General features: G+C 28.7%; 1 pseudogene; it reads right to left on the bottom strand.

Annotated features, from left to right (window-relative positions):
• Positions 1-15,906, bottom strand: part of LOC103577528 (neurotrimin-like) — a 99,419-nt pseudogene that overhangs the window by 16,517 nt on the left and 66,996 nt on the right.

Genomic DNA, 15,906 nt, shown 5'->3' with positions numbered 1-15,906 from the left:
ATTTTTGTCAGGTTTCAACTCTTCAAAAATTTTATGGAGTTATGGAGCTGATACGATACAAAATTACAGACACTAAACCGTACAATGGAAAAATTTTCGGAATGAAAGCAGATTAAATCCGTAGTAAATGTGGAACGGATGACTGTGTATTTATATAATTCCCTTGGAGTAAAATTAACTTAGAAGGGAAGTTTATTTTAATATTAAAACTCTCAATCGGAATGAATGCGGATTTAAATAATATCCAGATTACTTTGAAATCACTCCGCTGGAAAAATATACTTTTTACAGTGTAAATGAGTGAAACACATTTAAAATTTCAAATAAATTTTTTAGATAAAAATCTAAAATTTCCGTTCAAAAATCAATTTTATCGCCAGCCAATATGAAATTATTTTTAAAAATTTCTACGGAGCATTCAAATAATTCAAGTCCATAGCTAAAAAAAAAGTTGTAATTTAGTTGAAAAAAAAAAAAAAAAAAGATAAAAAAAAACTTCTTTGTTTCTAATTACCCATACCCTGTTAAATATTATAAAAAGTAAATATGGAAATAAATTTCTTTGCGATATTAAATTTTTATACTGCCTTTATAACATGCTTTTACAAAAATAACTTTCACAAAGTTATATTACATAAAAAAAGAATTTAACTTTTTTGACATAAGAAATTAAATTTTCTTTTCGTAATATACAGTTTCTATTAAATGGATAAGGCATAAGTTTAAAGATCAATTGAATTTGAGTATATATAAATTTATATGAAATAGTCATAAAAGTCGATATTTGATAAATAACTGATATGACGGGAAGCAAATTTGATTAAATGTATAAAATTAACTTAAGAAATGTCAAAGATACTTTTGAACCCATCGATTAATTCATAAAATAGACCGAAATAGGTATGATAATATCCCCATATAAAATAATATTATTTATTTTGACTTATCTTGAAGCAAAATTTAAAATAACGAGGAGACGATGCAAAGAAAACAATCAACCAGAAGTCAGGGACACCATTTAATATCCTCGCTCGACATTTATAGCATGTTATTCAAGTAACCCCTGCATCCTGCGAGTCGTATGAGTGAAGGTATATATCGTACGCAAAGAACATAGCGGAAGAAATACGATAAAGAAAAAAATAAAAGGGAAGAAGTAAAAGGTCACACCCAAACATAAATCAGTCTACTCTCTCACAAGCGTAGCATAGTGTACCATAGTATCCGCAATAAAGCAGAATGATAACGCGAAACATTGTATCCGGCGGAAGTGGAAGTGAAAGTGGGAGCTAAGTTAAGTATAAAGCCATGGAGGACATAGAGACGCGCGAGCTTCCACTATTCGTAGTCATCGCGACCATTAAGCTGCCTCGTGTCTCTCTTAATCATCCCCTGAAACCCACCAGCTCAATCTATCCCATACTTCCGAGCGCCTCGGGCATATATTGGGGAGGGAACACGAAGGGAGAGTTAAAACACGTTCCTCGCACCGGATAAGGTCTTGCTAAAGGCAACTATACTACTACTACCACTATAAACTACCACTAGAACGGGAACTAGTACTAGGTCTGGGAGTATACGAGGATGATGTGAATAGGTATCCGCACGTTCCAGAGTATGAGCGGCTGATGGTACGGCATGGCGGCAACAAGACCGATTTTATTTCGATCCCCCTTTGGCCGGAACTCGATTTGCGGTTGAATGCTCGTATAGTCGATGCTGAATTGGTTGGTCAAAGCCGATCTCTTGCATTCCTACTCTCTTTTTCTACATATATAGATATATATCTATATATCTATCCATGTATATTGTCTGTCTTGCTTTTACGAATACTATATACGATACCAGGAAGATCTTTTCTCTCACTCTATACTTCATACACTACGATAATATTCTATACAATATTCCCACATATATTCGCGGCCACCTGCCCACACTTCAACCCAATCCCAATCTACAGTTAGTCAGCTTCCGCGCTTGCTATACACCGCACTACCACTCGCTGTATTTTCGAATCAATCTGGGGTCAGTTTCCGTCAGGATCCAGTCGAGCTGACCCCCATTTCAGCTGACATATAAAAATATAGAGCAGTGGCTTTTTCATTCCTTCCTGAATTCTTTATTGAAAAATATTTATAAATTTTAAATGTACATTGAATATAAATATTTTTACAGTATTTTGATACTTTTATATCGATGATTCTAGCTGTGGACAGAATTTTATTTTTTTATCAATGAAAACTAATCAAGATGTATATGTAAATAAAACATTTAATGATATGGACGTAACTTTTATTATTGTTATGAGCTTTAAATTTAATTTTGTGTATCCAGTATACTACACTGCGTCGAAAGCAATACAGCAATACAGTATTTCGTTATTGACGCCGAGATACAAAGCCGTTTTATTCTGTGATTAAAAATTCGTTCGTTTTTGTGTGTTGACTGGGTTTTTTTTTTTTCTTTTTTTTTTTTGAATAATAAAAACGAAAGTGAAAAGTGTACATGAAAAAGGAGTATTAATCACGATCGACTGCGGAAGATAGATTAGAAAAAATACTGAGAAAAAAAGTGAAAAATATAACACGTATATATGCGGTAATAGACAATGGAAAGAAATAAAAATATTTGTTAACAAATATAAATAGAATAAATACTAAAATATGATAAACGATCTATTGGAGCCAGAGGAATTCGTACAAGCTTTAAAAAGCAATCAAAAGTTTTATATCTATATTTTTATTTATAAATATTCCTATGGTGTACTCTAGGCTCTGTATTATTATTACATTCGCCATACAAGTGTCATCAAATTTAATTTACTTACCTTGAAATTTTGAAGCCATTCAGTTTTTCAATGTATACATAGTTTGCATGTAATTGAATGAAATTTCGAAATATTAAACCCTAACAATTTATAATTTCGAAGATATATATTTTTTGTTCTGATGAGATTGAGATCAGTCTTAAAAATTTATTCATAAGATTAATATATCAATTTATTTTTATATCTTTCATGTCTATTTTAAAATATATTATGTTTTATTCGTTTTTGCAATTTATGGATCAACGTCCTCAGAAGAAAACGTACTACATTTTTATAAAAATTACTTTTTCATGATACCAGCATTGAAACGTAAAGTTTCAGTGTCCCTACGGTCAGTCGGAAAAAGCGAATTTCAGTCCGATGCCGTGAATGAATATTAGCCAACACGTAAATTTTGAATGCCTTCAGTCAACGGGCAGAAATACTGTTTGTTTCTCCCCAAGGGATGAAGACATCCCACTGACTGAAAACATTCGTATTTTAAACTCTGATACATGTCGTTCGTTTAATAGTCATTTCAGACCTTTAATTTTGTTTACGTAAATGGCAGTTCTGACTGTGATTAAGTTTCATGAAAATGAGTGTAAATGGTAGATAGTATTTATAGTTTCTGCTTAATTACAAATTGCAAATGACAGTTTATGCTTATGCTAATAGTTGATGACACCATTGGTCTTAAATTAACTTTTTACTGGGTGCTGACATAAGAACTTTAAGTTCTAATACAGGTAATCATGAAAAATCTAGTGTGTAATTCAAAATGAAAGACGATTTCAGACACGCGTGATGTCAGCCAACTTCGGCTTGGTCTAAAATCGCTTTGTTTTATCCTTTGTCATACAATTTACTATTTTATTCCAATTAATTACAATATGAAAACTTAAGGCAACTGATACCTTGAAAAATATATAGTTTTTTTTTTGTATACATTAGCAGAAGTATTATCTTCTTAAATAAGAATATTTTTATATTTTGAATATTGAAATATTTGTTTTTTTCAGAGAAGGAGAGATAGAAGGATTTTACAAATTTATTCGTAGGATATCGCTCATGTTATTTGGTTTTTCATTTTTCTTCCAATTTGCAGGCTTGATGGGTTAGCAGCAGCCCGGATGCTAGATAAAACTATATTTTGCACTACACTATACTGTATTGGATGCTTTTATCCCGACGGGTGTGTTACACGTGAAACACAGTATATATTACTGTTATTTTTATACTTCTACTACTACTACTACTACTACTATCATCATCACCACGATTCTACTACGACTAATGCAGTTGTTACTACACAACAACAACAGCAATGAGAATCCAATGGTACACGAGGAAAAGTAGAATTCCACGATATATCAAATGGACACTGAAGTCTCGCCCTCGTGGCTTGAAAACGCAGTAACTCGTTTTCACATGGGAAATCCTAGAAACCATTATATCGACTAAGCCGCCCGCTATTCCGAATACCACCAAGCCGATCGATATAAAAAATGTCTACAATAAAATAGAGTACCTGGAATACTCTTAAAATATTTATAAAAATAATAATAATGCATTATAATGAATATATAATAATAATAATAATCGCAATACTAACCGTGAATGTTGGAACAAAACAAATGTCGATATCGAAAAATGTTAAAAAACAGAGCATAAAAGTTTATACTGATATTTTATGTTTCAATGCATATGTTTTTTTTTTTTTTTTTTTTTTTTCAACAGGTACTCCATCAATGGATAAGTACTGGAGTAGTTATCAGATAATGTGAAACCACAGTAGACAGCCTATAGTAAATAGTATGGAGTGTACGTGATATAGATTTCTCGAGCTTCTATTCATTGCTAATTCAAATACACGAGGATTTAAAAACAACATTTTTTTTTTTTATAGTATGTCTACAGTAGATAGAGGTAAATTAAACAGCTCAAAGAATCCGCGAAACAGCGGATCACAAGATTTTTTCTGTTTGTTTTTTAATATTTTATTCAACTTTTTTAAGTAACTGGAAACAACAAATTGGATGTACTTGTGAAGTAGTCTCGGTGCTTTGATTCGAAAACATTCAAGTACTAGAAGATAATAAAGTGCATTTGAAGCGTTACACGGAGAGAAAAGTTTAGAAAAACAGAGACTGGAATATTGATAATGATACTGAAGTTAGCCGACGTCTAATAATTTTTGGATTTTTTTGGGAGCGATAATTTATAAAAAAAAAATTTTTCAAAAAATTTCATTTATAGCTTTTTAAATTTTCTACATGTGCATATTTTTAGTTTTTCTTATTTTTGTAATTTATTCGGTGAAAACAAAATCCGAAAATTGATAATTGTCTACTAACTTCAGGATCATATATTGGTATAATTAAAATAAAAGCAAGCACTCAGGACATTGAAGAGGGCTGATTAAAAATTTTAATTGCTGAATTTATCCAATTAGTCAAGTGATTACTAACTTATCACTTATTATATCATTTTGAGTGTGGCGTCTGAGTAGTATATGGTTGTACTACTTTATTGGTATTCCAATGAAACTAATTGACTTCGAAGTTTAATTATTTAAATTGTGGTACCTCGAAATAATTTACACACATTTAATGCCCTCAGCACTCAAAGTTGTTATTATAATTGCCAGCTATAGTATTTCAGACGAATACTGTTTTAAATTATATTAATTTTGATTGTATAAATAACATCGTTACATTTAATTTCATGAATTTCAATTGAAATCAAGAGATATTTAATTTATATCAGTATATTAATTATTGATAGCTTGTTTCAACATAGCACTGGAAGTTTTGTTGAATATTTTTCATGATTACTCAAATAAAATTTATGAGAAAGTTTAAAAATATCGTAAGCTGAATGAAATTTATTAATATGTGTAATATGTCTAAAAATAATATTAATTAAATTTTTAATTAGAACAAGTTGTTAAACAAGGAATAATGATTATTTGATTTATTTTATGTTTCATTAAAATTGTTGATTTATCTAATGTTCAATAGATCACTTGGAAGCTGGATATTTACACGTGAATTTAAGTTAAGCATTGGATGAGTATACATTAAACAGTAACAAATATTTGGATTCAAAGTTGTGCATCTATAAATAAATAAATATATATAGATGTAGACTTGGGTTGGTTGTTGTTGTATCGTTACTGCTTTCATTCACCATTAACGTTGATACGTAAATATAATACGTGCATTCGCTAACGAGGCTGGATGGATACAGCATTTATCGGTGCGCATTCACCGCTATTAGTGTGTCAAGTATATATAGTGTTAGCTGTATTGTCGAACCAGTCAGTGGTGTATCATGTCCGCAAACCTGATGTTCTACTATAGTTGTACCTGGTGCTACTGGTCAAATTGATGATAGTTCAATATATTTGTTCAATGTATAGATTCAATCCGCGTGCTATACGGAAAAGTAGATTTCAATGTTAGTTTGTCAAACTATTCATGATTTCAGTTTTAATAAATTGGAACAGTTTGTTGGAAAATGATAACAATTATTTTAAAAAATGATTCAAAAAGATTTAATTTTGATGCTATATCAATATTTATTCATCATTGAGTAAATCGTTTTCCAAATCAGGGTAGCCCGCCCGATTAATTTTTTTTGTTAACTATTGTATAAATATAGTGATGAAAGTTATCTGGCGAAAAGTGACCTGAATAAAAATATAATTTCATCAGGTAACGCCTGAAAAACGAAACACCGAGGAAAATTTTTTTTTTATTCGAGTATACTAAATAGCATACTTTTTATTTTTGAGTTGCTTTTTTTTATTTGAAACAAATTGTAACAAATATGTAGTTCATGTGTTAATATGAATGAAATATATCATATACCAAATAGTTGGATTATAAAAGTATTGAAAAACAATTTTTTTTTTTTTTTTTTTTTTTTTTTTTCAAAATAAATGTCAAACTGCGTAAAAATAATTATGAATATTGAATCATGTTATAAAAGATAATTTAAATTATTTAACCGTGTATCCGATTTTAACCGATTGATGAGATTGACATAAAAATATTTTTTAAAGTTTCCAGAAGACTTGCCTGATACTTCTGAGGCTTTCAAGCATCTATAGGACGCCTTAGAAATTCTATAGAGAACAGCGAAAAGTTTTGGGATTTTTCCCACAGGGTCAACCGATTTTTAGATTTTTTAAAGTGTTATATGATCAATATTAAAAAATAATGTATGTACACATTGAAATACATTTATGATTGTGTAATTGTACACTGAATTAAACTTGATATACGACATTGCGCACAGCAGTAATACAATATTAATGAAAATTTTCAGTGCAGAGTTTGTGATTTACGTATAACACAAACAATTAATTAATGACAGCTAATTTAATTCAGATTGTTAAATAATAAATAACAATGTAATTAATTGGCTTTAATAAATTATTATTCCGAATTGAATAACAAATCGTTATAACTTATAATTTTCTACGAACGACATGAGAAGTTTACTCGCAACGAACTTTGGAATGTAATTATTAGCTAAGATGAGAATTTGCTTTTATCAAATCACTTAACAATGATAATAATAAAAAAATAACAACAATAACGTGCCAAGAATTTTTTTACTCCATAAAAGTTTTTCTCGTTCTTTTGGCTATTATCGAAATAAATTTTTAATGGATTGTTATTTTTTGCATTACTATTAAAGTTCATAACTACACACTTCCATTTTTTTTATTTTTCAGAATAATACTTTTTAAAAGGCTATGAGTAAACCGAAAAAATGACCGACTTTAGAGAATTTGCATAGAATTTATAAACAAATGATAATTGAATATCGTTAACTAGTCTCTAGACAGCATAAAAAAATAATGGAACCATAAGTTTTGCAGAATAGATTTTTTTTAGTCAGCAGATTCATAAAATTCAAACAAATTTATGTAGATAAATTTTTTAGTTACATTCTGCAAAACGAAAAAATTTTTATTTTAATAAAAAAGAGTTTTTAATGGTTACGAAATGAATTTTTTCATTTTAATTTTACATTTAGACTTAATTAATCGTTTATTAGAACAAAAAATCTCCAGACTATAACTAAAATATTATTTTACTTTTAAATTGTCCGGGTCGAAAAATTAGATCTGATTTTAGTGTAACTGGACTACATTTGGTCTGTATTGGAACTAGTTGATCTATCTTTGAATTTTTATGAAAATTCTAAACTGTTTTTGATCTAAAGACAATCGAAAATAGACTAAAAGAAAATAACACACAGAAAAATTCTAATTTTGGTCTGAATACAAACAAAAGTAGGCAAAATATTTAGAGAAAAAGGTCTGATTTTGATTTACAGGCGACCAAAACTAGACTAAAAACTATTGAAAACAAGTCTGAAAATAGTCTTAATAAGGAATAGTCTGGGAAAAATTCGATTAAATTTCCCATGTAAATTGAATAAAAATAAGAAGTAAAATCGAATAAAAATAACTTTAATTTTCTATCATTTAAAACCGATCATATTTTCCAACCCGGATGTAATGTGAATACTTTATAGTAAAATTTATACACAAATTATCTAGTTTTTGTTAAATTTGAAAACTTAATAATTTACTATATTGAGGATCAAAAGAATGCATATTTTCTTTAACATTTCCACTTTGTCCGGCCTTCAGTTTTTCCTCTTTCAGTATATATACTTTAGAAAATTTATAAACAAGTGATATTCAGAATACTAAATTATAAAGTTTGACAGTGAATATTGAGATAAGAAACTTGAAATAAATGAATGAAACATTACTGCTGATTCAATAAGAGACTTTTGTTATTTCTATTCTATCCAAGTTTATGATAACTTTTAAATTAAATAAAATCATTGTGCATTTATTTTTTCAGACAAAAAAAAATGATAAATTATCCATAATTTTTTGTCGCACATAACGAACCGAGTTTCGAAATTTATGAAAAAATGACTTTGGCTTATTAATAATATAATATTGCATTATAGAGATAATCATATTAGTAACGAAAGATAATTCGAGAAAATTAGTATTGAGTTTAAATTAGTATCTTGCCATCAATATTCTTCTCAAAGTCCCAAGAGACCAGTTAGGTGTATAGTATAGTAAGATACCTAAAAGTTTTACTAACTCGTCAATCTTGCGTTCAACAAGGGAAACCCATCGTCAAGCTGCCCTTACTCCTGTTCATTTCGAAAAGTTTCAAGCCGACAAGACGTTGAGGATGTGAGTGGTAGCTCTTGGCTATTTCGTCAAACCAAATGTAGTCAGAAATTTTCAATGCATATAGAGATAACGAGCATAGCCCTTAAAAGTCTCATAAACTGTCATTCCATTATTTTTATTTCGTTCATTTTTTATGTCTCAAAATACTAGACCCTTGACCTTCTTTTTTTACAATAATATTTTTTAAAAAATTGCCGACTACTTATCGTGTATTAATGAGTTTTAACGACTACTAGGCTTAAGTCCCTTCAAAACCATCACTCAATATCCGATAATTCTTCAAAAGGATTTTTTAGCCTCTATCGTCTTATATAATTTTTTTTTTATTTTTCGTAAAGCTGATTAAAAATAACATATAAATAAAAAAAAAAAAATAATAAAATAAAAATCTAAGACTTTTAACTTTAAAACGACATCTCTAGCAATAATGTTTTTATTTTCATTTGTATTTGTCTTTGTATTTATTTTTGTGTCAACATCGTCTGTAGTAGAGAACGTAATATCGAAATCAAACAAAAGATCAACGTAAAAAAAAAGACATAGATATATAAAGAATCAACTCCGAAAAAAGTCATCTCGAAATAATAAAAATATTACGAAGCATCAATATAATCTACACTCGTAAGAATTTATATTTGTGCTTCTATCTATAGACACATGTTTACTTTTTTACCTTTTTTTCATGGGTTTATTATTGCTACACATCTAACATCTAAAATAGTGTTCACATATCACAAGCCGACGAACAATCTCCTCAATGGAAACCGATTCTTTTGTAGCAGCAATATACATGTGTGTTTGTATTGTCTCGATTTGTCCATGTGAATCAACTATTCTCGTGACGGAATTGAAATCACCAGTACTTGTCTTTTTCACTTGGCCCTCTCGGTTCTATCCGACATGAAATTTGTCTCTACTGTACACACAACTATTTTTCCAGCGACCTCTTTTACTGCTACAGATGGTACACCTTTAGCAAGTACAGATACATGTACATACTATTGTATTTGCTGCACTTTAGAAACTTGAAGGCTAATCTCACTATTCATTACAACATCACTAGACTTTTCGTAAACACAAAAAAAATAAGACTAAGTTGACTAGTCACTATGCACCACACTGTGTAATGAAAAGAATGAAAAAAGCTAAAAGACTAACCACCCTCTTATACTCATACTTTTTCTCTCTTTTCCTCTAACAAAGCACTTGTTCGTCTTCTTTACCCTGGTATATAAATGTATATATATATATATATATATATAACAACTACGTTCTAAGATCCATTATTTTTCTCTATGATATTAGAAAATGTACGCAATCTGGAGCACCGCAGAGCACGCTCGTTGGAATATAAAGAGAAAGCCTCATCGTCCTATACCCGATTCGCCACACCTGCACCACGCCAAGTAATCGCGGGCACGGCAAAAAAAGCGCTTGCAGTTTTTTTTTTTTTTTATTTTTCGTAAGCTTAAAAAATTCATGACTCTTCGTATATATTTTATATATAAGAATTACAAACAAAAAATTTTACTACCGTGTACAAATATATAGTGACTCACAAGTTTAATAAATAGGTTCACTTTATCGGGTAAATTTATTTTAATTTTTTTTTTTTTGCGAAATCTATGTAAAATGGGTTTGGTTTCTCATTATTACTTGCTACTCAGCGTCTTTGAAGTATAAAATGTTTATAAAGTATAAATATTAATTTTATTGCATTTATTTTAAACGGTGTATTGTATATTTTGTAACTTTATAAGTATGATCCGATTAAAGGAAAATTACTTAGTTTTACTTATTAAAAGTTATTTTATCGATAAATTTTTATTGCGATACTAATGAAAGCAATTTGGTGTATTCGAAAATCGAAATATTGAAAATCGGTTTCGTTTATTCGAAATTCATTATTTTAATTGGTATAACATTCGAGAGATAGTTAGTTTAATATCGATAGTTGAGGTTACTGTATTGAGAGTTTCGAATACTCGATTGAATGTTATATATTTGGCTGGTATCCATTTTCATGTTATTTGTATTCCATCTTTGTCTCTCAATATATATATATATATATATGTGGATTAGTATGTTTCCATTCCTTCCTTCCCTATACTTGTATTTGAATCACATAACCACAGAGAAAACGACCGATTACACACCAAAGAGTAGTTAACTCAAAGTCTACCGAGTCCATTTCTCAATCTACATAGGAGCATCAAAGTTGTGAACATGTACAAGTCAATTAATATGGTATGATGCGTCTTTGTGCATGAGTAATTGTTTTGTTTGAACAATAAAACTTTAAATGTAAATAAAATTTTAAAGGGGAGACCGGTGCAAGACGGCCCACCTAAGCCGATTATTATTCTTTGTGGCTTTTAACCATCAAGTTGATTTACTCTCGTCCAACTTTAACTCAATTCACCAAAATTTTGGTGAAGCTCCTGAAAAAAAAATTTTTTTTTTTTTGGGCAAGGCGGCCCCTCTGAAAAAAAATGAGAAAAAAAATTTTTTCTTTTTAATTGTAAAAAAATTTCCCACATTATAAAGGTTTATATTTTTCTCTTTATCGACTGTATTCACTTTTATATTACTCGAAATAACCTTTTTTGATATAATACGAGTAATTTGTTCACTTCTGTAGAAAAAAATTGAGTGTTGGTATTTTTAACTTTCAAATGCTCTATTTTACTCCAAATCCATAAAATTAACCAAAAAATGATATTTATATTAAATTAATCATGACTAGGTTATAATAATATGTCATACATTTTTCTTTAGAATTTTTGAGTGGTTCATTTTGCCCCCAGTTTCACGTATAGGGTTAAAAATGAGTAAATAATCTGAATTTGTGATAATCAAAAGAAAACAAGAAAAAAAAAATTTTGGTTAATTTTTGAGGTGGGTCTTTTTGCCCCAGGGGGACCATCTTGCCCCGGTCTCCTCTAATAATAACTATTGAAAGCATATTATCAACAAGTAAAGTAAAAAAGATTGATTTGTATTGTAGAATTTTGTATTTCCACGTATATATAGATGTTTTTTTTTTTAAATGTATTTTTTATGAGTGTACATCTAAAATGTGTGTTGGAAAAATCTTAAGTGAAATAAGATCGGTATTCCAGAGACGTTGAAACTGCCTGTATTCCATTCGTGGCAATTTAATCTCGTGAATTCTCAACCGGTACTTGTATACGCCGACTTGGTTCAACTGTAGTAGTTATGTATAAAGGATATTTCTTTCTTTATTTTTCTTTTTTGCTTTTCGTATTTTTTATCTTTTCGTTATACATATATATATATATATATATATATATATATATATATATGTATACTATTTCAGTGGCCTGTTATGTGTATAGAAACCAGTAAGAGAGCTAGACCACTTAAGATAGTCGGTATTTGGAGGTCTCCTCCCACGTGAAATCAGCCCTAGAGTTTTTCCTGTACGTTGATTCACTGTACGAAAAAATGTATAGCCAGGAGACGTAAAATAAAAAAGAGTTTGACTACGCTTGAGAGCGTGCTTTGATCGTAAAATGAATTTAATGGGATTGAAACTGGGTCTTTTTTTTTTTCGTACATTTATGGCTAATAATGTTAGACTTTTTTTACTCTTTTAATTCCAATCAGTACGTGCAAAGAAAAATAGGTTAAAATAATTTTTTAGTACTTTTTTCCAATTAATACGTGCGAAAAAAAAGTGTTAGAGGAAAATTTTTTATAATTCATTTATAACGGAAATTGTCAATTTTTTTTTTTTTTTCATGATTTATCGCCATTGTTTCATATCTACTATTTTTGGTTTTAATAATAAAAATGGTGATAGAAAAGCTAAATACAACTTACCAACAACATCAAGGAAACCGGTCTGACTTTTCATAGGATCTGTATTTATTTGGCACATGTACCAACCTCGATCAGTTTCGCGTACCTCACGAATGTGTAAGAACCAAGTTCGATGGTCACTGTGGGTAACCCCAATCCTGTGGTTTTTCGTGATCACATGATTCGCGATTGTGAGAATCGTCTGAGTGTCGACTCGGAGCCATGCAACCTGAAATAATATTTTATTGTTAATTTTGTTTTATTTTTGTTTTATGTTGCGCTCAGTTATTCTTTTTAAACTTTTACAAAGCTGTCGTAAAATCCACAAAATAACAGTAAACAAAGCCCCCGGTTATTGTTTGGCTGTGAACAGCAAAAAGTTGACGATAATATGTACAAAGTTGCCGACAATTCTGCTGGAATAGAATAGACCATCAAATAATACGTCCTTTGGTAGTTATTATAGATCTATGTTGTAAATAATACAGCCAACTACCTTGATAAAAGTCAACGTGATTCATGGAATTTCATTTAAATTCGAAAATATGGATATTTCAAATTTGACGTTATAATTAATTTTATAAACCTTGATTTTTTAATTTTAATCAGTAAAAGAGAATGGACGTGGTAAAAATAGACTTTCTCTTTTAAAAAAAAAAAAGATCGCTGAGAAAAAATGAAAGCCACAAAAGCACCTAATACTGAATAAGTCGATTGTTAATTTCCGAAAATAAGTTTTTAGTAATAACTTTGAGTTTTATAAGAAATTTTATTATATCGAACACCAGTTTTTGTTATCAACATTGTATAGAATATTGAGTGGCGTTATTATTTTATGTAACACTCCAGAGAGAGAATGACTGAAATAATATTTTAAAGTTTTTTATTATTCTGAGTGTGCTAGATATAAAAATATATATCCGGCCGCATAACAAAAAATTAATTGAGATCTGATTTAAATGAATTACAAATAATAAAATAAGTAATTGATTTTTATCGAATGCAAGTGTCAGTAGAACGATAAATTCATTTCCGTTCTACTGTCAGTATTTTTTTTTTTAGTTGTTTTAAATTTGAATCCCGTGAAAACTGATAACCGTCAAGTAATAATCCTTGATGAGTGGATACTTTTTAAAAAAAAAAAAAATATATATATATATATATATATATATATATATATATATTTTTTTTTTAAAAGATAAAAAATTTTTAAAGAGAAAATCTGAATGAGAAATTTCGATATTTTACAAAAGCCAAATAATTGCTTGCAGCAGATTGAAATAGAAAAAAAAAATATATGTATATACATATGTATAACTGTTTGTATTTATTTTCAATAGTTAGTGGTAGCTGTAGGTCGTTATCAATAAAATATCTATTCAATTCTATAAATATTACTTTTATAGATTTTTTTATACGGCAAATTTTTTTTTCATCAGATTACAAGATTCAAAAATAGATTTTTAAAAAAGTGGTCAGTAACAAAATATATTTTTTCATTTTTCATAATAATAACAAAAAACCAAGCTATTAATTATAAAGTAATTATTGAAGCAAAAAATTAAACTTTACAATGCATGAATTTTCATCCCAAGCTCGCTAATTAATGGAAATATTTGTTTAAAATTTCAAATAAAACAAACTTTTGTAATTTTAATGAAAACTTGTTACAGTTTTTTTTTATTTGTGCAATTGTTTTTTTTTTTAAATATCATTGAACAAAAAATTGATTGAAAAATATATCAGCTTGTGAAATTAAATAATAATTTAGTCTCTCATTGAATACTATCCGAATTATTTCGTATTTTATAAAAGATATTGTGAGAAACATAAAATACATTTATCTAAATAAGAAGTAATTGAGAAAGTACTGGACTGTAAATAATATTACGATGGTTCATCGAAATGATATATAAATTAAACTTGAGAAATGTACTTTATGAACATGATATTATATATTTTGTTAAAACGCACGTGTGCACATCATGTGTATGTGGCAGTTACAAAGGATTAAATTTATATATAGAGAAGAAGAGTTCAAATTACCGAGTTAGTTGTTGATGGAGAAGAAAAGAGAGTTATAGTGAATGAGAGTTGAGCGCACAAGCTGGTTTGCGGTTAACAGAATTTAAACAAAAGTTAGTAAACAGAGGAAAGCTAAACAATTGTTCGATGTTTCGCATTTCAACAGACGTAAAATACTTGGCTCTCCAATGGCCATCAGAATAATTTACACTTTGTCTAAACGAACTAGCATCTGTATCATTTTCTTTGAAATATTATCGAAAGTCAAATAAATATATATAAATTTAAAGCTAAAACATTAAAAATTTTATTTAATATTACATATTTCTCTCATTCATTTTTAGTTACATTTAATACCTTTGCTTTTTAGTCGTTATTATTTCACACTTTAAGCGCGAATTCGTTTGAGCTCTACTTTTTTTTTAAATGAATCTATCACATTTAATATTTCTGTGGAAAATAATAAGATCAATGCTGTTCATTGATAACTGAATTATTTTTCATTAATCATAAATTATTCAAAAGATTTCAAAAAACTCCCACGTTAGTTATTATTCTTCTATATATTAATAACAATCGTCATTTTAATTAAACAGTGAAATTTTAATAGCTAAATTAATAATGAAGATGTCTCTTAACCTTTACCCCCTGCTACTATTTTTTAAAAATTATAATTTAAGACACTTTAAAGAAACGATAAACATAACTTTTGACTTCGTTAATTAAGAGCTATTTAAGAAACTATACTCTTATTGTAATCACTTTTTTCTACTTATTAAAACAAAAATAAAAATATTTGTGAGATTCAATGCATTGAAAAACAATAAATTCCATAAAATTAAAAAATAGAACGTACATAATATCAGTAAAAAATTTTATGTGATGAACAATATTCATGATATATATCATAGATGTGTATTCTAAATTTATAGAGTGAGTATAACCCAAATATGTAATCAACGCGAGTGACTATACTGCGAAATTGCGTATCTGCCATCCGTTAATC

Source organism: Microplitis demolitor, chromosome 3, assembly GCF_026212275.2.
Source record: "Microplitis demolitor isolate Queensland-Clemson2020A chromosome 3, iyMicDemo2.1a, whole genome shotgun sequence".
NCBI classification, from domain to species: Eukaryota; Metazoa; Arthropoda; class Insecta; order Hymenoptera; family Braconidae; genus Microplitis; species Microplitis demolitor.
This window is presented reverse-complemented; position numbering and strand designations above follow the sequence as displayed.